This window comes from Pelobates fuscus, chromosome 6 (genome assembly GCF_036172605.1).
Source record: "Pelobates fuscus isolate aPelFus1 chromosome 6, aPelFus1.pri, whole genome shotgun sequence".
NCBI lineage: Eukaryota > Metazoa > Chordata > Amphibia > Anura > Pelobatidae > Pelobates > Pelobates fuscus.
This window is the reverse complement of record NC_086322.1, coordinates 195,929,718-195,957,537: the sequence shown is the minus strand read 5'-3', so window position 1 is coordinate 195,957,537 and position 27,820 is coordinate 195,929,718.

The following is a 27,820-nucleotide window of genomic DNA, read 5'->3' as shown; positions in this document are numbered from 1 at the left end:
ATTTTTAGTTCGACGGCTATGATGGTTTTTTATTTGGCCTTTTTTGGGGCTGAAAAATGAAGATTTTAGAAAAAAGAAGACGTCGAATGGTAAGTTTAATTTTACTTTACAGGTTAGCAATTTTATTCCCCCCTCACTATTTTTTAGGGTGAGGGGGGTAGGTAGGGGCATTTTTTATTTGGGTGGGGGGTGGGTGACTAGGGGCTTGGGCACCCCTAGTCACCTTGATGGGGGGGGGGGATTTACTTAGTGCCCCCACCCGCCGCCCAGGGGTGGGGGCGGGGGGAGGACAGTAGGTCCCCCCCCATTATCGTTATGGCCCCCACCCGCCGCCCAGGGGTGGGGGCCGGGGGGGGGGGAGGACAGTAGATCCCCCCCCCCCTTATTACTATTATGGCCCCCACCCGCCGCCCAGGGGTGGGGGCCGGGGGGGAGGACAGTAGGTCCCCCCCCCTTGTTACTGTTATGGCCCCCACCCGCCGCCCAGGGGTGGGGGCCGGGGGGGGGAGGACAGTAGGTCCCGTCCCCCCCCCCTTATTACTATTATGGCCCCCACCCGCCGCCCAGGGGTGGGGGCCGGGGGGGGGACAGTAGGTCCCCCCCCCTATTACTATTATGGCCCCCACCCGCCGCCCAGGGGTGGGGGCCGGGGGGTGGAGGACAGTAGGTCCCCCCCCCCTTATTACTATTATGGCCCCCACCCGCCGCCCAGGGGTGGGGGCCGGGGGGTGGAGGACAGTAGGTCCCCCCCCCCCTTATTACTATTATGGCCCCCACCCGCCGCCCAGGGGTGGGGGCCTGAGGGGAGGACAGTAGGTCCCCTCCCCCCCTTATTACTATTATGGCCCCCACCCGCCGCCCAGGGGTGGGGGCCTGAGGGGAGGACAGTAGGTCCCCCCTCATTCCCATTATGGCCCCCACCCGCCGTCCAGGGGTGGGGGCCGGCGGGGGAGGACAGTAGGTCCCCCGTCCCCCCCTTATTACCCTTTTTTTTTTTTTTTTTTTTTACAGTGAGCAGCTCACTGTTTAGTGGACATGCCCCTACTCGCGATATAGCGAGTAGGGGCATTGGGGAGATTTTAATCTCCCTTGTGCTATTATGGGGGTCATATTGACCCCCATAGAGTGAGGAGGGGACCTGGGGGGCTTATGAAGTGGTGGGGAGCTCAGCTCCCTGCCGCTTCTGTCTTTACATATTACAAGGAGGGAGCTGCACGCCGGTAGCTCCCTCCTTGTAATAAACCGAACAAACTAACGAACACTGATACACAGTGTTAGTTTGTTCGTCTGATTTTTTCTATTCATTCATTCGTCTGTCTGATGAATGAATGAATAGGTGAAATTCCCGTTCGCATGTCCAGATGTTTCACTGGGCATGTGCGGGAATCTCACAGTCTGTGTAGTGTGGGTAGATGACGTGTCCCACAGGGACTTCACCTACCCACACAAAGATGGCGGCGCCCTGAATATAGATCGGGGCAGAAAATAAAGAATAAAAAATAGGTAATGTGGGGGGCATAGGGGCATTTGGGGATGACTAGGGGGTCGATTGGATGTAGTTGAGGCGGGAGGGGGGTTAAAAAAAAAACGGAATTCGGCATGACAGTGCCGCTTTAACTCCCAAAACCAATTACATCCACATGCAGACCTTAAACAAAAAATAATGACCATATCCAGACTAATACACCAACAGGCTCTAGAACAAACTCAGGCCCACATGGTGAAACTAAAAATAACACACTATATGAAGGGGAATAGAGCGAGCAAACTACTAGCGTCCCACCTCAGAAAGAAACAAGCGAACCAAAAAATTGCATACCTCCTAGACGCCAAAGGCAGAAAAGTCACCAAACCCAAAGACATAAGCGATGTATTCGCCAAATATTACCATAACCTATACAACTTAAAAGAAGACAGCAACACTGTCCAACCCACAGAAACAAGTATCCAAGATTACCTAACACAGATCACTCTACCAGAACTCACAACACCACAAAAAGCAGACTTAATTAAACCGATAGATGCACATGAAATTATGTCGGTTATCAAAACACTACCCACAGGCAAATCACCCGGACCGGATGGTCTAACAAATCTGTACTACAGAACATTCAGTGAAACACTAGCACCTCACTTAGCTTCGTCCTTCAACTATGCAACATCCACAAAGTCGCTCCCGCAAGCCATGTCACTGGCCCATATAGTCACACTGCCGAAACCTAATAAACCCGCTACGGTCCCACAAAACTTTAGACCCATCTCATTGCTAAACACTGATGCGAAAATATACGCGAAACTGTATGCAACAAGATTGGGGAAGATTTGTAAAGGGAAGACAAGGATCTGATAGCACGAGGAAAATATTAAACCTGCTGCCCAAACTTCAGACACAGGGACCGGGAGGCCTCTTCGTATCCTTGGATGCAGAGAAGGCCTTTGACAGGCTGCATTGGGGATTTCTCAAAGCAACTTTAACAAAGTTTGGGATACCACAAGAATTCACAGCAGTGGTGGAAACACTATACAGCACACCTGCAGCACAGGTCCTGAACTCAGGCTTCCTGTCAGAGCCCTTTCACCTAACAAACGGCACCCGACAGGGCTGCCCCCTGTCACCACTGCTTTACATCCTGGCCCTTGAACCGCTAGCTAGCAAAATCAGAGCGAATACAAACATACATGGCATACAGATAGGAAATACGGATTACAAGGCAGGTCTGTTTGCGGATGACGTAATTCTGACGCTCACACAACCACTCATCTCACTTCCCAATCTTCTCAACGAAATCAAAACATATGGGGAACATTCTTACTACAAACTCAACCTTACTAAAACACAGGCTATGGGAATAGGAATATCTACTAAAACAATGACACAACTTAAAGAAGGTTTCCAGTTTGATTGGAGAGAGGATTACCTCACGTTTCTAGGTCTGAAGATCCCCAAACACCCTGCGAAATTATTAGAGCTAAACTATGGCAGACTACTGCGGGAGATGGGGGACACAATGAAAAGTTGGGAGGGCAAATTCATGTCCTGGATAGGCAGAATGGGGGCCATAAAAATGATGCTACTACCCAAGTACCAATATTTATTGCGCACTCTACAGATTTTCCTCCCAAACTCGTACCTTAACAAACTACAACAGATAATCACGAGATTTATATTGGCAAACAAAAAACCTCAAATAGCCACAAAACTTCTGTGCAAACCACTGAAACATGGAGGCCTGGGCCTCCCGAATGTACACATGTACTACAGGGCTGCCATGCTGTCAATAGCCTTGCAAACACACGAAGCGAGGACAAAAGGGGAAAGGCCACAATGGGAGGAGATAGAATCTGCCGAGGGTTGTCACAAAGGCATAAAATACTTGTTTTGGGTACCACATAAGTTAAGACCAAAACCCCTACATGTTCTACCGACAACAGCGCTACTGCTGGAAGTATGGGATTCATCAATAAGACAAATGGGACACGCTAACGAATGGGCACTGCAGACACCGATGCAGAGTCTGGCTATAGCCAACCCCACTATAAACATTCGCCCATGGGTGCAAGCGGGATGCTCCAGAGTAGGCCAACTAATCTGTAGGGGCAAAGTCAAACAATATTCTGACTTACGACAAGAACACACCCTGCCAAATAGCACTTTATTCTCTTACCTCCAAATAAAATTCCTACTAGAAAACAACACAAGCAAAACTGACTCCCATCCCCTAAAGCTGCTGTATAAAATAAGCGAAAAAGGCAACATGCCAAAAAAATTGCTATCCACACTTTATGCAACATTAAACGACAGTACACCCAACGACGCACTTGATAAATTCAGAGAGGACTGGCACAAAGACATACACAAACGATTTACAGATGACCAATGGCAAAAAGCTTTTCTAGCACACAAGGGAAGGTCACGATGCTCCTCACATGTGGAGCTGATAAGGAAAATCCAGTATCGGTGGTACATGGTACCAACCAGGCTAGCAAAAATATATCCAAACACGACAAAGCTATGCTGGAGGTGCAAAGAAGAGGTGGGAAGTATGTACCACATATGGTGGACGTGCCCAAAGATAAAGGGATACTGGGAGCAGGTGGGGGGATTATTAATGATGCCTTACACACGAATATAGCGCTACAGCCGGAAAATGGACTGCTTTTCATGTTTCCAGACGTGCTCACCAAAGCACACAAGACACTCCTGTTTCACATACTAATAGCAGCAAATACATTGATAGCACGGGCTTGGAAGCAGACCACCTGCCCTAAACTAACGGAGCTCCTATCTCAGATTGCTCTAAACCTAACGTACAAAACTAAGCTCACGACCAACTATTCCACCCCAACTCACCTTCTAGAGGCCAAACAAGATTGGGATTTATATAAAATAAGGTGGGAACAAAAGGACCCAGTTTTTTTTTTTTTTTTTAACACATAAGCACAACCAGCATAAGTGAGAGGCTATAAGACAGGAGAATTGATTGGCAACACAAGGGTATTATGACCCCTAAATAAGCTTCACATAGCAAACGATGTCGATGGTTAACTTATGCATAGTAGGCTAACATGCACACCGACTGTCAGAACACAGGTAGTCGAATCTTCCCTAGTGTAAAATGTTTCAGACATAGGGAAAGAGGAGAAGGCCGCACGGCCAAAGCAGCCAACATTGTGATAAATGGGTTAAAGATAAAATGTTAGAATGAATGTGTGATGCTGAGACACCAGTGTTGGAAAAGACTCTACTGTGAACGGTTTTTGTTCTTTTTGATTCTTTTTGTTAACATACTGTGCAATATATGAAAAACATAAGGTTCTGCCGAACCTAGAAACAATTTCCCCATCCCCCTTTTCTTTCTTTCTGTACCCCTGTTTATGTTTATGATTTATATTATCTGAGAAAAAATTTCAATAAAGAATAAATTGAAAAAAATAAAAAAAAATAAAAGGAAGACTGTTTTTCTGGACTCAGGGGGTGTGACTAGAGAGGCAGGCTAATGATGCAGCATTCTGCAACACGTGTGCCTGGGGTGTCCCTTTAATGCTGTGCAAGGAGAGGTGCTATATAGCAGACATCAATATTTTTTGTGAACAATCTCAATTCTTCTTAAAGTAGGGGTTTCTTGGGGTTTAGCTATTAAGTTTCATTTAAGTATGAATGGTGGTTACAGAAATACATGTTTGATGTTCTATATAACTGTGTAATGAGAGAAGCATTACATATAAGGGGGTGATACAAAGGGCAGGTTTATGGAGCGGTGTACCTCCATTCAGCAACCAGACAGAAGATTTATTTATTTTATAATGAGAGAAGTGAGACAGGTGATGCAGAGTTAAAATACAGAATGCAGCATAACATTTTATTTATATTTTTATTTTAAAAACAGTATGAATTTGAGCATGCAAAAATGCAGCTTTTTTAGGTCAAGTGCTTAAACATGCATACACAAATATGCTGAGGTTTGGAGTGCCCCTTAAAGCTTACTTCTTTCATTCAAAGCAGGAGAACAAATTGGGAAAGAATGTGTGCCTCTTCTGATTTCCACCAGCATCATCTGCTGCTGAATCTACAACGTCTTTGTTTCACTCACATACATCTATAAATGTTTCTAATGCATATTTCTGAAGGCTGACCATCCTTTTTGTTCACCTGTTTTCATTACTAATATACAATAATTGTTTCTTGTGAAAGGTTATGTTTATTACTATTCCTGTGTTGTAAATGTATATGGCAACGATTTAGCTTCATCCACAGCTTAGTTGCTTACCATATATAATATATGATAATACATTATGTGTGGCTTAGTTGGAGACTCGACAATAATTATCTAATATTGTTGGGCAATTTACCAAATGTAATATCCCGAGGGAAAAATAAAACATGATAGTATGTAGAGACTGATTGCAATAGAAATATAGAAAGCTTCAGGCTTATTGGTTAATACAGAGAATCCGTATCCTACCTTAGTGGATAAACCTTTATAAAAATGATAAATTATGATGATAATAATGATAGCCTTTTCAGTACACTGCTGAGCTCGAAACCATACAGTTATTATTAGATCAGCACAAGATTTAATATATATATATATCAGGCATTAAAAACACTTAACTCAACAGTACAGAATACATTTAACTTAATATTACAATAATACAAGAAATGCTTAACAATATTTGACAATTTCTATGATTATGCATATAATTTCACTTGTAATTGATGTATTCTCTCAAACTGCACAGTTTTGGTACTGGTCATTAAACTTGTGCATTCCATTTCAAACTACTTGTGATTCGTTTGAATTTTCATAACTCCAAATCGCATTATGGATGAATAACAAATTAGACAAAACAAGGAATTAAATGTTTTGGTTGATTCAGAGTTCCATACATGCGAAAAGAAAGATGATTTATTTGAAAAAAAAAAAGATGATTGAAGGTTAGGGGACAGCGAATAAATGTAAAAAAAAATGTAAATCAAAGAAGAAATTAATCAATAAGTCTGAAAAAACTCCAAAACATTTGGCTTGGTCAATTTGTGATTCATCCATGTAGCTTCTCCCTTCCATGATTCTTACTCCTTCCAATGCTATTCCAACCCTTGCCCCTAACTTCAAAAGGCAAATATAACCTTATTCCAAATAGAGTGCCATAAGCCTCAATACTCATTAACCCAATTTGTTTTGCTTTAGGGGAATTTATGATGATTTCTCTTACACTAACACTAAAGATTTTGTGTTTTAATAAATATCCTGTCTATATGCCATAAATATATATATATATATATATATATATATATATATATATATATATATATATATATATATATATTTCTTAACCTTGGAAATTTGAAATGTTACTTTTTTTAAAGTTGAAGCTTTAAATGTATGTGTATCTAATCCATCCTCTGCTACTGAAAGGGAAACAGCAAATCTGCAGCTACAATATTATTACAGGAAAATAGTTGAACTGAGTAGGAGAAAGGGCAAGACAGTAATGTGGGAGACATAACCAAAACACACTCATCCTGCATGTATTTTGTTAACAGTGAGTTAATCTCAAAGTACCATGGAAACCTGATATTTTGTTGTGCCTGATATATGTGCTTGCATGATCAATAACATAACTTGTATTACTATTCCATGTTTGGTATATAATAGGAAAGCATGCATTCTGAACTGATCAACATACAGAAATGCTGCATGTTGCCTAATTTTATAAAAACTTGTAAAACCTTTCGGTGCAGAGCTAGGCTATTGCTTCCCCGTCCTGTTCCATGCAAGTTCCTGCATATTTATGCTGGCCTGGGTAGGTGGTAAGAACAGACACACTTCAGAGATCATCCTCTTCATTCCACCTACTGCCTCAGTTTACCAGCTCAGTTGCTTTTACTGTTTTGGAATGTCAGTACCTTTTTGGAAACTTATATTCTCAGGACCGGCCTTACCATTAGACTAATAAGGCATTTGCCTGCGGCAGTGGCCTCTGGGGGGCGCTCACCGGGAAGTTTCCAGGTGGGATGCCTTGCTGCTGTATGGGGCTGGTGTGCTGGGCAAGCGGCTCCTTGGCCACCCTCCCAGAACACCCATTTAGCTGCTGGTCTCCCTCTGCAGCTGATTATCTGCTCAGGTAGCGGGGTTTACTTTAACCCCAGCACCCGAGCAGAGCACTCTCTTTCCTGCTGGCAGGGGAAGCCAGGACATGACCTGGTATCACGGCTGCACCCTGCCTGTGAACACCAGAAACACGGTGAAGGGAGCAGGAAGCATCCTGTGCTCACAGTGCATGGCTCTCCTGTTCCCCCAGCAGAAAGAACACTTTCTGCCTGCTGGATCTCTACTCCTCCCAGACACAGCACCCAGGTATGGCATAACTGGAATCTGAGGGGGTTGCTTATTGTATAAATGGTTTTAAATTGCTGTATTTGTGTGTGTAAACTAGTACACTAACAAGAAAAGAATTTTCTTTTAACCCGTAAGGACACATGACATGATTCCATTTTATTCCAGAAGTTTGGTCATTAAGAGGTTAAAATGGGTTTGGTGAAACAATGATGAGTGTGTTATAGAAATACTCTAACATTTAGTATATAGCAGGCAGGTGATGGGTAAAAAGTTTTGTTTTTTCAATAGGAAGGGATACTCTACACGTCCACAGGAACATATACAGTATATATATATATATATATATATATATATATATATATATATACTGTATATATACTGCTCAGAATATCGAACCATCGATCGGTAGCCAACCTTGTGCAGATGGGGAGTTTGTGGTTGTGCAAATGGACTGTTTGCGGTTGTTTGCGGTGCGTTAAACGGGGAGTTTGGTCTGTCACTGTGAACCGGGAGTAACCCTTACACTACCTGATCGATACAACATCATACCTGATGTTTTAAAGCACGTTATTCCAAACAATTTAGGAATGTTAGGTGATTTATGCCCTTTATGGATTAAAACCAGACTCTGCATCAACTATGTAATTTTCCATGGGAGTTTTGCCATGGATCCCCCTCCGGCATGCCACAGTCCAGGTGTTAGTCCCCTTGAAACAACTTTTCCATCACTATTGTGGCCAGAAAGAGTCCCTGTGGGTTTTAAAATTTGCCTGCCTATTGAAGTCTATGGTGGTTCGCCCTGCTCGCTTGTTCGCGAACATTTGCGGAAGTTCGCGTTCGCCGATCGCAAACGGAAAATTTTATGTTCGCAACATCACTACAGATTAACTGATCAGAGCACCAGTGAAAAAACAAAAGGCTTTCAAATATATATTTTGTTGGTAGTAAAAGATTTAAAAGGGCACACTAAACTGTTACACAACTTTTATGCAGTTTGTAATTATTGACCACAATTATTGTGTGCTTTCACATGCTCAATTTTGTATTCATTTTTTATATTTAGAGAATATTTACAGAATGTTGCATCTTAAAATGGATACTATAATTACATAATTCAATTAATCTTAAATGGTTTTGTTGACTAGATCCTGTCCCTTTTGAGTGGCATTATAAAACATATAGTTGGCAGAATACAGCAATTAGTGCATTAGACCAATAGGTCCCCAATGCTTCTCCATAGAGAGGCATTGTATAGCAGCCAGGTGATGGGTAAAAAGTGTTTGTTTTTTCAATAGGAAGGGATACTCTACACGTCCACAGGAACATATACAGTATATATATATATATATATATGATCACTATATACTTTCTCTACAAACCTCTAAAACGAACCAAACTACTCATCCATCCGCTATACCACTTTATCCCACCTTACTTACCCACACCCAGTCATGCCACACACATTTCACCACTACTCTCACTGAATCCCTCTGACTACAGCTAAATTAATCTTCTACATCAGAACACTACTCCTAAGATTGGGTTGTATCCATGTCTCGGGTCTTTCATTTAGAATAGGGGCAGCTTCGGTCTCCTTCAACACTGACACTCCAGTGCATATTATTAAAAGATTGGACAGATGGAAATCCTCAGTCTACAACCGATTTATTCTTCATCCCGAGAAAGAAATGAGGAAAGCTTTTAAAAGTTTGGCTTTGTAAATTTGATGCAATAAGTGTGTTTTTCTTTAATACCTTTTCACCCTCTTTGCATGAACCCGATTTACATATATTACAAATATGTTTCTGAACATATATATTATATTATTCACTCACTCACTCACTCACTCTCTGGGCCGGCCTAAGACATCATGCTGCCTAGGTCCAACGATAAATGACTATGGGGGATAATGTATAATAAACACAGGTTACTGGTTGTGGGGGGATACTGTATAATAAACACAGGTTACTGGCTATGAGGGAGATAATGTATAATAAACACAGGTTACTGGCTATGGGGGGATAATGTATAATAAACACAGGTTACTGGCTATGGAGGATAATGTATAATAAACACAGGTTACTGGCTATGGAGGATAATGTATAATAAACACAAAAAAATAAAAATAATACAAAAAAAAAGAATGCAGCTTCAGAATTAATCTATATTGTATGCTGTCTAGGAGGTGGGAGGGTCTGGGAGGGAGGGTCTGCTGCTGATTGGCTGGAATGTGTCTGCTGACTGTGAGGTACAGGGTCAAAGTTTACTCAATGATGACGAATAGGGGGCGGACCGAACATCGCATATGTTCGCCGTACGTGGCGAACGCGAACATGCGATGTTCGCCAGGAACATCACTATTAATCTGCTTCACACAAAGAAACTAGAAATTGTATCACCCTTACCTTCTTAGCTTATAGGAGTCTGTTTGGTTCAATCTGTAAAAAGTTAATAAAAATGAGACAGATACAGAATAAAAAAGGTCTCTCTGCATACACCAGGACATGTTTGAAGACTGTCTGAGAATATGTAGCAATCATATATAATATTAATAATGTAAATAATTGTGGATCAATAAAGATTATGTTTGCATTTAAGAAATAACAAATCATTTTCTTGGTTTTTAATAAAAAATCATACTCTCTGACACCCATTGGTTTAGCACTGCAAAACTGGACCTTAAACTTCTGTAGAAGGAAGAAAGATTATTTGAAGAGATGAATGTGGTCAGACTAAATTGTTTTTGAAATATAGTATAGCTGAAATCACTGCGACAATCTGGCCTCAATAATGACATAGATCTTCTAATATAAACTGTTCCCTTGTGAGTACCTAAATAGATACAGAGCCATGTTTCTGGAGAATAGTAAGTGACCCAGAAAGTATTCTAATAAAAGTAGAAAGAAGCTGAGTAAAGTTAGAAATAATTATTCTATCAAGTTATCAAGGTTGATTTAATGAAAAATTCAAACTATAAATTTATATATATATATATATATCAAATTGAAAAATCTCTGGCACTCTTCCCCAGCAAAATTTAGAACACATCCAGAGATGACCAGGTGCCTCTCCGTGCAAATATGTAAACCAAAAAATTTAGAGCACTCAGTGGTTTTTAAAATAAATTCTATATTAAATATAAAGCATGAAAATCAACGTTTCGACCTTTATCAAGATGCTGTACCTTGTGCAAAAACAAAATATATAACATGTCATGTATTAAACTTACCCTATCACCGAGTGAACCCCATCCGTCCGACATGCTCTGTGAGTGACGCCACAAATTGCGTACTGCCGTGCATACTAACGTAAAGTCACGTGAGCGTGAACCCAAAGTGTTGCCTAGAAACGGCAAAGCTATTCGAAAAGGAGATCAGAAAGTGTTAAAAGCATATAAGGAGGAAAACCAAAAAATAAAGCTTTAGTTGATAATACTGAGTATTTGTAAATATAAGGTGTTGAAGGTAGCAGACTAAGATGAATGTAAAGTTAACGGAATAAAGTGTAAAATGGCAAGTGATGACTAATATGTATATTTAATGAAAAATAAGATGTAAGTGTCATGTAAAAGTGGAATGAAATGGCAATGTGATATGTATGTGTGAGAAAAAAAGAAGAAAGAAGAAATGAGAAATGTGAACTAAGCTGAAGAACTGTGTCTAAAATTAAATGTACGGTCTAAAGAGACTAAGTGAACAAATAAAGTGAAAACATCTGTAACCAAAGAAAAGGCATGCATAATCAAAATAAAGTGTCAAAGTAATGTGAGAAAGTGTCCTAAACAAAGTGAACGCCGAAAACTTAACCCCTTAAGGACACATGACGTGTGTGACACGTCATGATTCCCTTTTATTCCAGAAGTTTTGTCCTTAAGGGGTTAAAAGCCTGCTACCACAACCACTGACAATCGCCATTAATCTATGTAAAATCAATACCACAACATAGGTTTGATCTACCCACAACCAATAGAAAGACATATCTATCTATTGCCATCAAAAAACGTATACACATTGGGAAGGACCTAATTACTATAGAGACCATAAGTCCTGCAAAAACATTTTTTCAACGAGTGTTCAAGAAACAACTAAAGGAATTGTATTCATTCAGTCCTTTCAGTTGAACTGTATCAAGGAATTTAATCCAGAAAGTCTCTCTCTGTAATAGCAACTTCGATCTGTTGCCCCCTCTGACCAGTGGTGGAATATGATCAATCACAATGAATTTCAAGGTTGGTGTCAGGATCGGGACAGGGATCCAACACGCAGAGTACAAACAGTAGCCAGATACGTATACCGGACCTTAGAATGGCCGGACTAACGTAAGTAGTACAGTATAGAATGGTCACAGACAAGCCGAGGTCGAGGGTAACAGAAGACAGGTAAGCGAGAGACAAGCCGAATCAAGGGTAACAGAGATAAGCAGAGTAAGGTAAACAAGCCGGGTCAAAACCAAAAGGCATAATAGAATACACAAGCACTGAGTGACTAGAACAAGCTAGAACCACGACAGGGCAATGAGCTAATGAAAGAAGCTCTGTTAAATACTCTGTTCAGAGCAGTAACCACGCCTCCGAGGCGTCCTGATTGGTCCTGCAGCAATTGAGTGACAGGTCGTTCCGGAGGAGTGTCCTGATGACAACTTCCTGCCTAGATGCTGTAAAAGGCAGTCACTCCCTCGCGGCCGGCCTTGCATGACCGGATAGACCGTGGGAAAGGGAGCCATCAGGCCGTCTGGATGGAGGAACAGCTAAGTCTCTACCTCTTTCGGAGGTAGAGACCGCAGGTACCCTGACAGTTGGCAAGTGATGTTGATGTTCAAGGAAATGTTTCGCCACAGGCTTGTCGGTCTTTCCATCACGATAGGCTGTCATGATTCCTGATCTATGGCCTCTGATGCGATCTCTTACTGTTAAATCCATCTTCCCTACATAATATTTGCCGCAAGGGCCGAGATGAGATACACCACATGATCACTCAGGCAGGTTAAACGATGTTTGATCTGGATTTGTTTACGTGTATGTGGATGTGCAAAAGAGGATCCCGTCAACATGTGTCCACAAGTGACACAGCCTGGGCACTTGAAACAACCTTTCTTTACATCCTGTATCTGAGAGCTGTTACAGCTTGGTGTATCGGTTTTTACCAAAATATCCTTCAAATTTCTATTGCGTGAAAATGCAATTCGTGATTTTAGGGAAAAAATCATATTGAGTGTCTTGTCTGAGGATAGAATGTCCCATCTCTTTTTAATCCTTTGTGAAAACCTCTGGCTTTCTGAGTGGTATAGTAAAGGGATCATGATCTTCGGATCAATTTTTTGTTGTTTAGTTGTTGTTCCCTTAAATATCTTTTCAGCCTTCTCAAGGCAATTCTGTAACACATTGTGTTTGTATCCCCGTTCCAAGAAGGATCTGGTCATGTCTTGAAGTTGGATCATACAAGTGTTGTCATCCGAGTTGTTTCTGAACACCCTAAGATATTGTGAAATAGGCAAAGAATATTTTAAGGCATTGGGATGAGAACTGTTCGCATGTAAAAGTGTATTCCGGTCCGATGGTTTTCTGTATAACCGGTATCCTATGTTCTGATCATTCCGGTATAGTTCAACATCCAGAAACTGGATCTTATCTGTGTTGTATGTAAGGCTTAATTTGATGGATGAATCCAGATTGTTTAATTCGTCAATCATGGTCTCCAGTTCTGCTATCGTGCCTTTCCACAGTATGAAGATGTTGTCCACAAATCTATGATATTGTATCAATTGCTCCTTGTATTTGGATAAAATGTGCATGTTTTCATATGCGTACATAAAGCTGTTAGCGTATGTTGGAGCTATTGCTGATCCCATCGCTGTTCCAGTCTCTTGAATGTAAAAACATTTCTCAAAACGAAAATAATTATTGGACAGCGTTAGTTGTAAACCTTCCAACTCTTATTTTTCATTAAATATATACATTAGTCATCACTTGCCATTTTACACTTTATTCCGTTAACTCTACATTCATCTTAGTCTGCTACCTTCGACACCTTATATTTACATATACTCAGTATTATCAACTAAAGCTTTATTTTTTGGTTTTCCTCCTTATATGCTTTTAACACTTTCCGATCTCCTTTTCGAATAGCTTTGCTGTTTCTAGGCAACACTTTGGGTTCACGCTCACGTGACTTTACGTTAGTATGCACGGCAGTATGCGATTTACGGCGTCACTCACAGAGCATGTCGGACGGATGGGGTTCACTCGGTGATAGGGTAAGTTTAATACATGACATGTTATATATTTTGTTTTTGCACAAGGTACAGCATCTTCATAAAGAGCGCAAGACGGTCAAAACGTTGATTTTCATGCTTTATATTTAATATAGAATTTATTTAAAAAACCACTGAGTGCTCTCAATTTTTTGGTTTATATATATATATTATTATTATTATTTTTTTTATTTTTTTTCCCCAAAATGTCTAAAGTCTAAACCATTTAAAGTAATCCGTGGAAATTTCAAAGACAGAAAGTTGTAGAATATTTACTTGATTATTGATTTTTTTAAATTTGCAAACTGAAAACCTCAAAATTGATATAAATAAGATCTCAACTGCAGCTATTTTGATATATATGCAATGGTCAAATACTTCTCAAATGCCCGTTACTGGGCAACCTAATTTAAGATTTCTTCTGGAGTGAATTTCTGAACAAATTCTAAAATGCTTAGTTAATTTTGAGGGGAAATGCAAAATATAAATTCTTTATAAATCATATTAATGTATAAGAATTCAAATATGCCTGTTCTCCATTCATAAACATCTCACTCACAGAAAACAATTTCATCTGCTCTCCAGCAGATATTCTCTGAACATGACATTTTGGGCTTGTTTGTTAGTTTCTCATATGTCTGAATAATTATCCTTTGTTTAGAATATTGGCATTGCCAGGAAAAAGTTTTTTATTACTCACTGACATTCTTCAATATGTTATGTACATTTGTGAGAAGTTAAACATTTAAAGGAGCACTGTAGGGTCAGGAACACAAACATGTATTCCTGACCCTATAGGGTTAAAACCACCAGCTAGACACCCAGGTCCCCTCATGCCTCCCTAAATATAGTAAAATCTTACTTGTATTCAAGTCTGCAGATGCTTATTTTGTCCCTGTTTGTCCCTGTCCCTGCTGACATCATCAGAAGTGGTAGCCTGATCCAATCACAATGTTTCCCCATAGGATTGGCTGAGACTGACAAAGAGGCAGATCAGGGGCAGAGCCAGCACAAGTCAAACAAAGCCCTGGCCAATCAGCATATCCGCATAGAGATTAATTGAATCAATGAATCTCTATGAGGAAAGTTCAGTGTCTGCATGCAGAGAGAGGAGACACTGAATGTTTGGATGCATTTTAGGCAGCCATGACTCTGGAAGGATCTCTAACAGACATCTGAGGAGTGGCCAGAGAAGTTATCACTAGGCTGTAATGTAAACACTGCATTTTCTCTGAAACAAGCAGTGTTTACAGCAAAAAGTCTGAAGGTAATGATTCTACTCACCAGAACAAATTCAATAAGCTGTAGTTGCTCTGGTAACTATAGTGGCCCTTTAAACAAGTGGGTAATTTCACGGTTCAATTGCACCCACGCCAACTGCCAAACTAAGAAATGGGGAATAAGTATTAAAAGAAGCTGACAAATTGTTGCCTAATACATTTTTCCAGGTGATGGAATAACACTTGGTAAACAACAGGGAAGTGTCCAGCCCTTAGTAGTGTAAGTTCACCTTTCACCCCCTCCAGCCACTTAAAAAAATATTTCACTGCTGGGCTGAAGATGAGGTTCTGGGCAGAATTTCCATAATTTTTATCAAAGCAAAAAAAGTCTGTGAATTTACTTCTATTTAACCGGTTGCTGTTTTTTTATGGAACAAGGATTTATCAATGTACATCAAAGATCAATACTCTGGGATTTTAAGCTTGTCTGTAGCCATAAAACCAAAAACTAGCACACAATATTATATATGTTTTAAGTGAACACACAAACAAGCTGCTTTTCTGGAGCAAAGCAGTATAATGTGAAAAATGACTTATGCACGCATTTCTTCTAAAAGATCAAGGCAGTTTTGACTAGTAGTTAAAATAACCTGCAGTTAGTGTAAATGATGTCCGTGTGCAATGCTAATAGTTGATATAAGAATGTGCAGAGTTAGTATATAACCCAGACTACCTGAATTCAACTGCAAATTAATTGTCCTACTTTATAATTTGGTTGCAATATTTTTGTCCTGTACTTGCTAAAGCATTATGAAAATTTCTTGGGCACTATTTTATGAACTACATAAAATGTGAAATGTCATTTATTTAGTGCATAGCAGAAAGCACAACGTTTTTACTAATGCAGTAGCCTTTGTCAAGTCTAAGACTTGCATTTGTTGAAACGTTGCCACCATTATACTTTCTGCCATGTACTAAATAAACCACTTGACATACTGGAGAATGCTTGAGCATTCTTTATAGAGATTTAATCACTGGGGCAATGATAACGGAAGTTTTTTTATAACCTCATCTCAGTAAGTGCTCATCCATTCTCTATTGTATTTGAAACTAGAGTGCTAAATATCTGATGCAAGAATAATTCTCAAAGCTTTTTCAAGTACAGTGAAACAATATCATGAGTATATTCTAATGGGGAAAATTAATTAGTATGATTAGTTCAGCATGTATGGACTTTTAATGCTGGATAAGAATTTAAGCCATAGACTGTATAAATATTTAGTTTTTTGATTTGTGAATTTCTTTTTTTGGTTTCAATTCACGAGGCACTGTCACTCCCCTCCCCACTTAAAAATTAGTATTTTATAAACATAGACTCTTTATGAAATACTAATTTTGACTGTGTTTCGCTGAAATTCCAACCCAATCCAGAGATATAGAGACAAAGTTGGAACTACTTTGTCTCTGTATTTCTCCTCCACCTGACTATCTTAGACTCACAATGGAATGTAAGAGTCAAGACAGACCACCATCACCACTGACAGCTACAGGGAATTGGCTGTATCTATGGAAGATTCCATGGTCTCAATGCTGTACTCTCTTGCATGGTGGTCATCCAAAAATCCAGCTTACCATACGATTGAATCACAATACAACCGTGATACAAAGGCCTGAAAAACAAGAAGATTGATGGTAAAGAAAATGAATGATAGCAAGGAGAAAGCTACTAGATGTTTATGTAATTCACCGATTAAGGACGGAGTGACGGATAGAGTGAAAAAAGTAAGAGCACCAAATAAAAAATCTCTATTTATATTTAATAAATATTAAACTTGGGGAATAATTTCAGTGTTTCAGGTGATCAGTCGAAATTCTGATTTCCATGGCTGCCATGCACACGAATCAGGAAGGAAGCAACTCATGCAAACGCAAACATACTTGTTTTCATTCATGATTCGGAGTTCCAATGCTGGCAGAAGAGAAACAAAAGGGTTCCTAAAAAAAGAAGGCCCTAAATTGACCTAGACCCAGACAATACCCACTGAGGTGTTAACCCTCACAATCAACAAATCCATAAAATTCTATACTCACAGTGTGCTTCAAATAAAGGAGAACAGCAATTGCCTCCAAAAAATAATTAAAAAGAACAAAGGAGTTTTAGTTTCATCTCTTAAAACCAAGCAATATAAATAATAAAGTGAAAACAGCACACACAATGTAATAATACATAAAACTTGAAGGCAGATAATGGCCATGAGAATAGCAGTGTCTAGAATGACCAAAGAATATAGGGAAATGTAGTTGCAAATGAAAAAAAATAACTAGCTACCTCCATATGTTTAGTGATGAGTATCTTCCAGCAAGAGCAAGAGATAGTCATATCAAAGAGCCTAAGGTGGATACATAATAGCTCATTTAAATGTTAAAAAAAAAACTAAATGTAACAAAAGAACTAAATTGAACAAAAGTGCTGATTGACTCTGGACTATCGTATAAACAGCAGTTTTTCTCTGTAATACAATATGCCTTCTTTCATCTAAGAAATTTAGCCAGGATACAACACTTAATCACACCAAGTTATATGCCAACATTAAGCCATGCTTTTGTATCCTCTCATCTAGATTACTGTAATGTACTCTACTTGGGCTTCTCAGAAAAAGAACTTTATCACTTACAGACAGTACAAAATTAAGCAGCCAGACTACTGACCAACCAAACTTGATTATGTCAGATAACATCTGTTCTCCGCTCCTTGCACTGGCTTCCATTTAAATGGCTAACATATTCTAAATTTGGCCACCTGACCTACAAAGTCTTAAACAATCAAAGCCCACAATATGAATAACATATTAAAAAATGGGAGAAAATAATATAATATAGGAGATAATAAATAAAACATTTTTTGTTCTACGTGACATTTTAACTGTGAATTTCGTAATACTGTTTGCTTTTACTGTAATAAAATACACATATTTGTATTCAGCAATGTCTCACGTGTAAAACAGTACCCCCTACATACAGGTTTTACGGTGTTTTGGGAAGCTACAGGGTCAAATATAGCATGTTACATTTTTCAGTTTTTTCACACTGAAATTAGCCAAATTGGTTACGTTGCCTTTTAGACCGTATGGTAGCCAAGGAATGAGAATTACCCCAATGATGGCATACCATTTGCAAAAGTAGACAACCCACGGTATTACAAATGGGTTATGTCCAGTCTTTTTTAGTAGCCACTTGGTCACAAACACTGGCCAAAATTAGTGTTAATAGTGACTAAGTGGCTACTAAAAAACGACTGGACATACCCCATTTGCAATACCTTGGGTTGTCTACTATTGCAAATGGTATGCCATCATGGGGGTAATTCTCATTCCTGAGCTACCATACAGTCTCAATACATTTTACTGTTTTGAAACACTAATATTTGTGTTCAGCGAAGTCTTCGGAGTAAAACAGTACCCCCCATGTACAGGTTTTATGGTGTCTTGGAAAGTTACAGGGTAAAATATAATGCTAGCAAATTAAATTCCCTGGACTTTTGGCCTGGGTTGTCAGGCAGGTCCCACAAATTGTAATTAATAAAATGACCTAATTATGTAAAATTATTACATAAATATATAAAATTAGTTTTATTTGTATAGGTATATACATAGTGATATATATGTATATACTTATGTATAGATATATATATATATTATTTAGTTCTATGTGTATTTTGATATCAATATATGTATTAATTTTAAAATACAGTTAGAACGAAATTACAAATATATATATATTTTTTTTCTTATTTTTGTAATTTTATTTTTCAACGTATTTACATATATATTTATTTTATATATATATATATATATATATATATATATATATATATATATATATAATTATAATTGTTTATATATATATATATATACACTGTGTGCAGAATTATTAGGCAAATTAGTATTTTGACCACATCATCCTCTTTATGCATGTTGTCTTACTCCAAGCTGTATAGGCTCGAAAGCCTACTACCAATTAAGCATATTAGGTGATGTGCATCTCTGTAATGAGAAGGGGTGTGGTCTAATGACATCAACACCCTATATCAGGTGTGCATAATTATTAGGCAACTTCCTTTCCTTTGGCAAAATGGGTCAAAAGAAGGACTTGACAGGCTCTGAAAAGTCAAAAATAGTGAGATATCTTGCAGAGGGATGCAGCACTCTTAAAATTGCAAAGCTTCTGAAGCGTGATCATCGAACAATCAAGTGTTTCATTCAAAATAGTCAACAGGGTCGCAAGAAGCGTGTGGAGAAACCAAGGCGCAAAATAACTGCCCATGAACTGAGAAAAGTCAAGCGTGCAGCTGCCAAGATGCCACTTGCCACCAGTTTGGCCATATTTCAGAGCTGCAACATCACTGGAGTGCCCGAAAGCACAAGGTGTGCAATACTCAGAGACATGGCCAAGGTAAGAAAGGCTGAAAGACGACCACCACTGAACAAGACACACAAGCTGAAACGTCAAGACTGGGCCAAGAAATATCTCAAGACTGATTTTTCTAAGGTTTTATGGACTGATGAAATGAGAGTGAGTCTTGATGGGCCAGATGGATGGATTGGTAAAGGGCAGAGAGCTCCAGTCCGACTCAGACGCCAGCAAGGTGGAGGTGGAGTACTGGTTTGGGCTGGTATCATCAAAGATGAGCTTGTGGGGCCTTTTCGGGTTGAGGATGGAGTCAAGCTCAACTCCCAGTTTCTGGAAGACACCTTCTTCAAGCAGTGGTACAGGAAGAAGTCTGCATCCTTCAAGAAAAACATGATTTTCATGCAGGACAATGCTCCATCACACGCGTCCAAGTACTCCACAGCGTGGCTGGCAAGAAAGGGTATAAAAGAAAATAAATGGGTACTTAGAAAGTAAAAAGATCCAATAAAAGTCCAATAAAAAGTCCAGAATAATCAGCTAAACGCGTTTCACTCTATGAGCTTCCTCAGTAGCTGCTACTGAGGAAGCTCATAGAGTGAAACGCGTTTAGCTGATTATTCTGGACTTTTTATTGGACTTTTATTGGATCTTTTTACTTTCTAAGTACCCATTTATTTTGTTTTTAATGTATTAACAATAAATGTTATTTACTATTTTATACTTTAGTCCAAAGTCCTTTATAGCCATCAGGAACTCCATTGGGGAGAGTGCTATTCCCCCTCTAAAGTAGCACATTGTTTATCAACCTCAGAGCCGGGATTTCAGGGCTCTGCAGAAGGTGAGCACAACTATTTATATTTCAAAATACCATTATAGTATGTGCAATTCTACACAGTTGTTTTTCTGCTTTTCTTCTCGTTGTATACTCCTGGAGGGACACTACCTGGGATAAAGGGGTGTGTTGCTGCCCTAAAAGCATAAAGGATCCTTTTACGGAGCCAATACCATATAGGCTCCTGTCCATGTGAGTGGTTTCAGTCATTACTTACTACCAATTATCCATTTTGGAACATCTGCACTATATTTTTGTTTCTCTTGTTTCCTTTTATATGTACATTCAAGTTTTTCAAGACTGTCACTGTACCAAAGGGGTGAGTAAACCCCTCTACTGTTTAGAGCGCTCCACTTGTTTGGTATAATTTGTATACCTTATTTCTGTATATTTGTTTTTTATTGTGGGTAAGGGGTATTCCACTTTTAGTGTTGAGCAGCTTTTACATTTTGGGCACTGTAAAGAAACACTTTCTATCTCTTTATTGAGGTAGTTTTCTCTATTTTGATTAAAAGAGTTAATTCAAGTTAAATAAAGCATTCAAGAATTTGAAGTCAGTAATGTTACTATTTTACAAGCACACATGATACCATGATTAAACTTCAAGATGACATTCAAAAATATCAAAACGATCTAATAAGATTTAAGAAACAAAAACTGAACAAAGTAAATCACGGTTATACACATCACCAAGTGTATAGGTGGCTAAGCGGCGGCGATACTAATAGCAGGAATCCTCTACCAAGATATAGACAGCGCATTATGAAACCACGGTTCCAAACCATTGATATCAGCTCAGGTGAGTCTGCTTCTGATGCTGAGACAGTTGAAGGAACATCCAAATCTCAAACTATTCCTTTTTTAGAGAGAGAACCTATATCCAAAGAACCTCCAGATATGCCCAAGGACAGACGAGATACAAGAAGAAAAGACCTCTCAGGCGAGGAAAGAAGGGTAACTCGATATACCAACACTTCAGGGAAACCTCCAATTCAGAGAACACGTCCGTAGTGTTCAATTTATCTGAAAAAAATCTCACTGATGATCATCTTTTTGTTCTGAATAAAGGACTTACATTTATACCTAGTAGAAAACCGGATGCCTTTGCCATGGAAATTGAATTATACAAATTAAATCGTATTCTAAATTGTAATGAATTTAGAAAAATTGAAAGCAACTATCGCCCCAATCAATTTCCTTCAAGGGATAAAAAGGATATTAAGTCTAGCAATATTGCCATTAATTCGTTTATACAAACAGTTCAAAAAGATACGCATAGGATCATTAAAATACCTCCTCACTCCAGACATAATCTCACGATTAAAGAAAAAGATGCTCTCAAAGATCTTCAGCAAGATCCGACGATCGTTATTCGCCCTGCGGATAAAGGGGGCACTATAGTCATCCAATCATACCAACAATACAGAAAAGAGATTATGAGGCAATTACAAGATGACAAAACATACAAAAAATTAACATTTGATCCAGTTAAGCAGTTTCAACAACGTATCAATTCTCTTATTGAAATGGGTCTCCAAGCAAATTATATTGATTCCAATATGGCCAAATATTTGAAAGTGGATTTTCCAATCCACCCGGTACTGTACACCATACCAAAAATCCATAAATCCCTACAAGAACCTCCTGGAAGACCTATAGTGTCGGCTAAGGGTGGACTCCTCGAGCCCATAGCCAAATTTGTGGATTTTCACATACAAAATTGTATGAAGGAAGTACCAACGTGTCTTAGAGACACCCCAGATCTATTACAACAACTAACAGAGTTAAATATTGCAACTGATACAGAATTCATTTTTGCTACACTGGATGTCCAAAATCTCTATACGGTCATACCAATAACAGAGGGTATTGCTGCAGTACGGGAAACTCTTCTTAATACCAAGATGTACCAAGGACCACCAATTGAATATCTGCTGGAATGGTCAGTAGTGGCATTAACTTGTAACTATTTCAAATTTGAGAATACCTTCTATGTGCAAACGTTCGGGAACGCGATGGGTGCGGCCATGGCACCTTCATATGCCAATATATTTATGGCCTGGTTTGAGCGACATGACATCATATTTTTTCTAAATATTCCACTAAGTACTTCAGATTTGTGGATGATATTCTGTTACTTTGGCAAGGCACCACAGAAGAACTTATTGAAATGGTAACTACTGTCAATAATTTGGATACCCCAATCAAACTTACGTCCACTATTGATGTTAATACTATCCAATTTTTGGATGTGTCATTATTTAAAACTGACAAAGGCATTGGGTATACTCTTTTCCGTAAGGAAACGGATCGAAATACTTTGCTTTTGGCTAGCAGTTTTCATCCTAAGCACCTTATTGAATCACTTCCCATTTCACAGTTCATTCGAGTACTAAGGTACAACAGTGACCCTGAACAAATGAATGAACAACTACAACAAATGCGCCAAAGATTTTTAGCTAGAGGTTACTCATCTGAAGTATTAACCCTAGCAGAAATTAAGGCGAAAGAAAAGATTCAGAAAAAGACAGAAATAACTATTGAACGGCCAAAAGAACGTATATTTCTTCCACTGACTTTCCACACTAACACCTTGCAAATTAAAGATACCATATACAAACACTGGGATATACTAAAAGCTGACAAATATCTGTCACCAATTTTCCAAAATTCGCCTGTCATCAGTTATAAACGAAACAAAAGTCTGAGGGACATATTAGTCCGTAACGATCCAGTACATTGCCATCAACAAGCCAAGGCGATTAAGAAAAAAGGTTGCTACAGATGCACAGGATGTGTAACCTGTAGCCATATGGTATCTGGTACAACCTTTGCCCATCCACAAACTGGACAGCGTATTTCTATTCAACATTATATCACCTGCACCACAGATCATGTCATATACATGATCACATGCCCTTGTGGGCTTTCATACGTGGGCAAGACGGATTTAACCCTTCGTGATAGAATAAGAGGTCATCGTTCTGGAATAACCACAGCCTTTCGAGATCAACACTCCGAAAAACCAGTTGGCAAACATTATTTGGCTCTACAACATCGATTGCCTACATTGAGGTTCACTGCAATTGACCATGTCCCACCTCTACACCGAGGCGGAGATAGATCTAAAGTGTTGCTGCAGAGGGAGGCATATTGGATCCACCGTCTGGAGACGGCATCCCCTAAAGGCCTTAGTGAACATGTTACGTACTCGATGTTTCTTTAATTTGCAGCAGCTTAAAAGTGTTTTCTATTTATAATAACATATAATCCACATAGTGATCATATGTTTAATATGCATCTTTTTACTTTGTTGAATTATTTACTTTGTTGAATAGTTTAGAATATTCTGATTAATTGAATAAGATCCCTTGTTGTTAAGGATATAACCAAAGGCTCAGCGGATTATAGAGTTTATGTGGTTATACATATGGGCTTCTTAGGCTTAAATTGAGCATGATTGTTTTCTATTTTTTAGTTCTTTCAAAAAAAAATTTTAATTTTGCTAATTTTTTCTCTCAAAAAATTTTTATTTAGTGAATATTCCCTTTTTTTCATTGTTCAGTGCAGGATGTTTCTAAAACATGTATTATGCATTTTTCAGTTGCCATATAAACATAAGGGATGAACAGTTCGAGGTAGCGAATTGTCCCTTCTATTTTAGGGTGGAGAATAATACTCAGTTGCCAGGTAAGAAAGGTTCAATTATTTGATTTAGTGAATAGTCCCCTGCACTTAAAATGTACACCTGGATGCCTTAGCACAGCTCAGGCAATTGAATATGGCTTCTGCTGCTTAGCCAGGATGGCCCCTTATGATTATAGTTTCGTAAGCTTTCATTGAAGATCCCTGAATAGTTTCATTGTGGATCGTTTTTTCCTCTTGATTTTTGATTTTTTTTTTTTTTTTTCCTATTTATGTAGAAAATTAATTTAGTGAATATGGCCTTTTTTCCTCCTTTTTTCTGTTTTTTTGTATTTTCTCTTGGTTTTATGTTTAAAGTAGTGTCCCTTATAACATGTAGGGTGGCGTTTTTTCCTGCTGTCACGCAAGACATCATATATTACATATGTACTGATATTATATTATATTATATATGTACTGATATAATTGCAATATGATTTGTTTATTGTGTGCAATTTAATACTCTTGAAATGCTTTAACATATATTGTTAGGATGCCTTACATCACTTGTTATAGTCACTTAGTTGCTTTCACATATTTTTCACTTATTCATGCACATTTTTTTCACTTTCACAGGTGCAAGGGTGATTTGGGTATTAATTAGGCATCTCATTACTCTATGTAGTCATTATAGCAATTTAGTAGATTCCCTAAAAGGCTGTAGATATCTTCCGTCCTGTTGTCCTTTTAACACACCTCGGACTCACATTTCCTCTTAGACACAGATTTTATGCATAGTGGATATGTTTCCATGGAAATCACTGAGTATTCCGCCGGACGTCATGATGTAATGACGTCACATGGGCGGTCCTAACACACTTCCGGGTTCGGTGAAGGGATTCACAACGAGATTGATTGGTAAGTTCACTTACTTTTATGTATATATAGAGATTATTGTGTTAGCTACAGTAACCTTGAAAAAGACCTGCAGAGGTCGAAACGTTGGTTTGGTTTGTACCTGGATTGAATAAAACTACACATTTTTTCACAAAGACCTGAGTGTGCATCCTACATTCTCTATTTTTGTCTATATTTGGAACGCATCGTGGTTTGCACCCAGGCAGGTATCCTATTATACAATAAGGAGAGTGCCAATCTATTTGTATTTTATATATATATATAATACATATATATGATCTAAGTATATATAATTTAATTTTAAACTGTTTTAACATTTTTTTGTTTTTTTTTACAGGCAGCAGGGGGAGTACCTGTTATTACAGGCACTCCCCCTGCTGGCACTGACATGGACGGCTATGTCTTCCATGTGATCGCGAGGTCCATGCAATCACATGGCCCAGGAGGGCCAGAAAGGAAGGAGGGGGAAGGAGGGGGACTGGGCTGCCTTCCTTTCCTTGATGGAACACTGATTATCAGCCTATGGTGCCTTGGCATGATAGTGGTGGTGGAGGAGGTCAAACCTTAGGAGTGTTTGAGGCTAGGAGTAAATTTGTAGTGCAGCATTGCAATCAATTTCTCCTGCTACATACTGCAGTAATGTAAATGCACACTTAAAGGAACTGTGTAGGCAAAAAAAAATAAAAAAAATAAGGAATATCCTTTTTTTTCCCCTAACCGGAAACCTACTGTCACTAATTACATATTTTCCTAAATAGCGTAAAAATTAGCTTTAGAAATAACTGTTTATATATATTGCATGTCTCTCTCTCTCTCTCTCTCTCTCTCTCTCTCTCTCTCTCTCTCTCTCTGACAGGGAAGGGGTTAACACTGGGTAGTTAGTTTGGCTGACATGGATGATTAGGGGAGGGGTTAACACTGGGTAGTGAGGTTGGATGACAGAGACTGGCAGGGAAGAGGTATATTACTGGGTATGGAGGTTGGCTGATGGGTTGGAGGAGAATGTATTACTTGCATTACAAGGAGGGAGGGAGGGAAGGAGAGGAGCACCTATGGGCTTTAGCTGCAGTTCAGTCTGTGCTGTGAGCATTCCTCACACTAGCTAAGACATGCCTCTATTTTCATTAGCTGCAAAAGGTACGTTTCTTTCAGAGACTGGGAATCACAGAGAATTGAATTGAAAGAAACGAAAATAACCAGAGCTGTTCAGCATATTAGCTTTAAATTAAGCTTAACTTGTTTAATTGCCTGGAATGTCCCTTTGGGCAAACATATTGTAGGCAATAAGTGAATGATGTCAAATTGGTTAGGATACCAAGCAGGCAGCAATCTGTACTTTCAGTTTGAGGTGACTGATGTTAACATTGGCAGAGTCCTTAGAAATGGTTCTTTTGTAGGTGTTCTGCGCGTATCCTATATCTTTTAGTGAAGGGTGCAATTCAGAAAGCCAACACAAAGGTGCAAACCATACTTGAGCATCGCAGGTGGATTGCCAAGCATTTCCATCAGAGCATGAGAGCTAGGAAGCAGAAACAATAGAAAAGAAGGCTTCCCGCACACCATCTGTGCCAGAATTTAAGCACATGGTGGAACTCCACTTTAGAAAGTAAAAGGCAATTCATTATTTATATTCTCACCTATCCATTGGCTTTGACTGCCCTTTTGTGTTAGGACTGGGCAATAATAGGGCAGCTAATGTCAGCTCTTATTTAATTTATGTGTGTGTCTGGCATTGTCTGGCCTGTGTACCTGAGTCATATACCTGAGAGTGTGTGTATGACAGTGAGTATCCTTGTGTGTGAATGTATGTCTCTGTGACCATGTGTATGTATTTTTGTGTCTGGTAGCTGCTTGCAGTATGTTGTATGTATGGGGACTGAATGTGGCCTTTGTGCATTGTGTATATGGCAAAGCTATGTTTCATGACAGTGCGATGACTGTCTTTAGGGTGACTGTGACAGGGTGAGTGTGACAGGCTTGGGGTGGTAAGTGTGACAGAGTGAGGGAGGGTGAGAGTCACAGGGTTCGGGTGAATGTGGCATGGCTGGAGGAGGGAGGGAGTGTGACAGAGCGAGAGGAGGTTTGTGTCACAGGATTAAAGGTGGATTAATATGACAGGGTAAGTGTTGCATAGTGAGGGGGTGAGTGTTACAAGGTTGGAGTCCTGAGTGTGACAGGGATGGGGGTTAGTGTAGCCTTGTTCATGTGATAGGGTGAGTGGCATGGTTGGTGGGGTGAGTGTGACAGGGATGGGGGTAATTGTGGCCTGGTTGGAGGAGGGAGTGTGACAGGAAGAGGGGAGGTGGTGTGACAGTATAAGGGTGTTAATGGGATACGGTGAGTGAGGCATTGTTGGGGGTTGATTGTCACAGGGTTGGTAAGGAATGTGGCATGGTTGAGGAGGAAGGGTGACAAGGTGAAGGGAGATGAGTGTGATAGGATTTAGGAGTTTAATAAAATTGGATGAGTGACAGGGTTGGGGTGAGTGTGGCATGGCTGGAGGAGGGAGGGGTTTAGGTGAGTGTGGCATGGTTGGAGAAGGGAAGTGATGAGTGACAGGGTTGAAGTGAGTGTTGGAGGAGGGAGGGGATGAGGAGGGAGGGGATGAGTGACAGGATTGAGGTGAGTGTGGCATGATTGAAGGAGGGAGGGGATGGGTGACAGGGTTGAGGTGAGTGTTGCATCATGGTTGGAGGAGGGAGGGGATGAGTGACAAGATTGGAGGA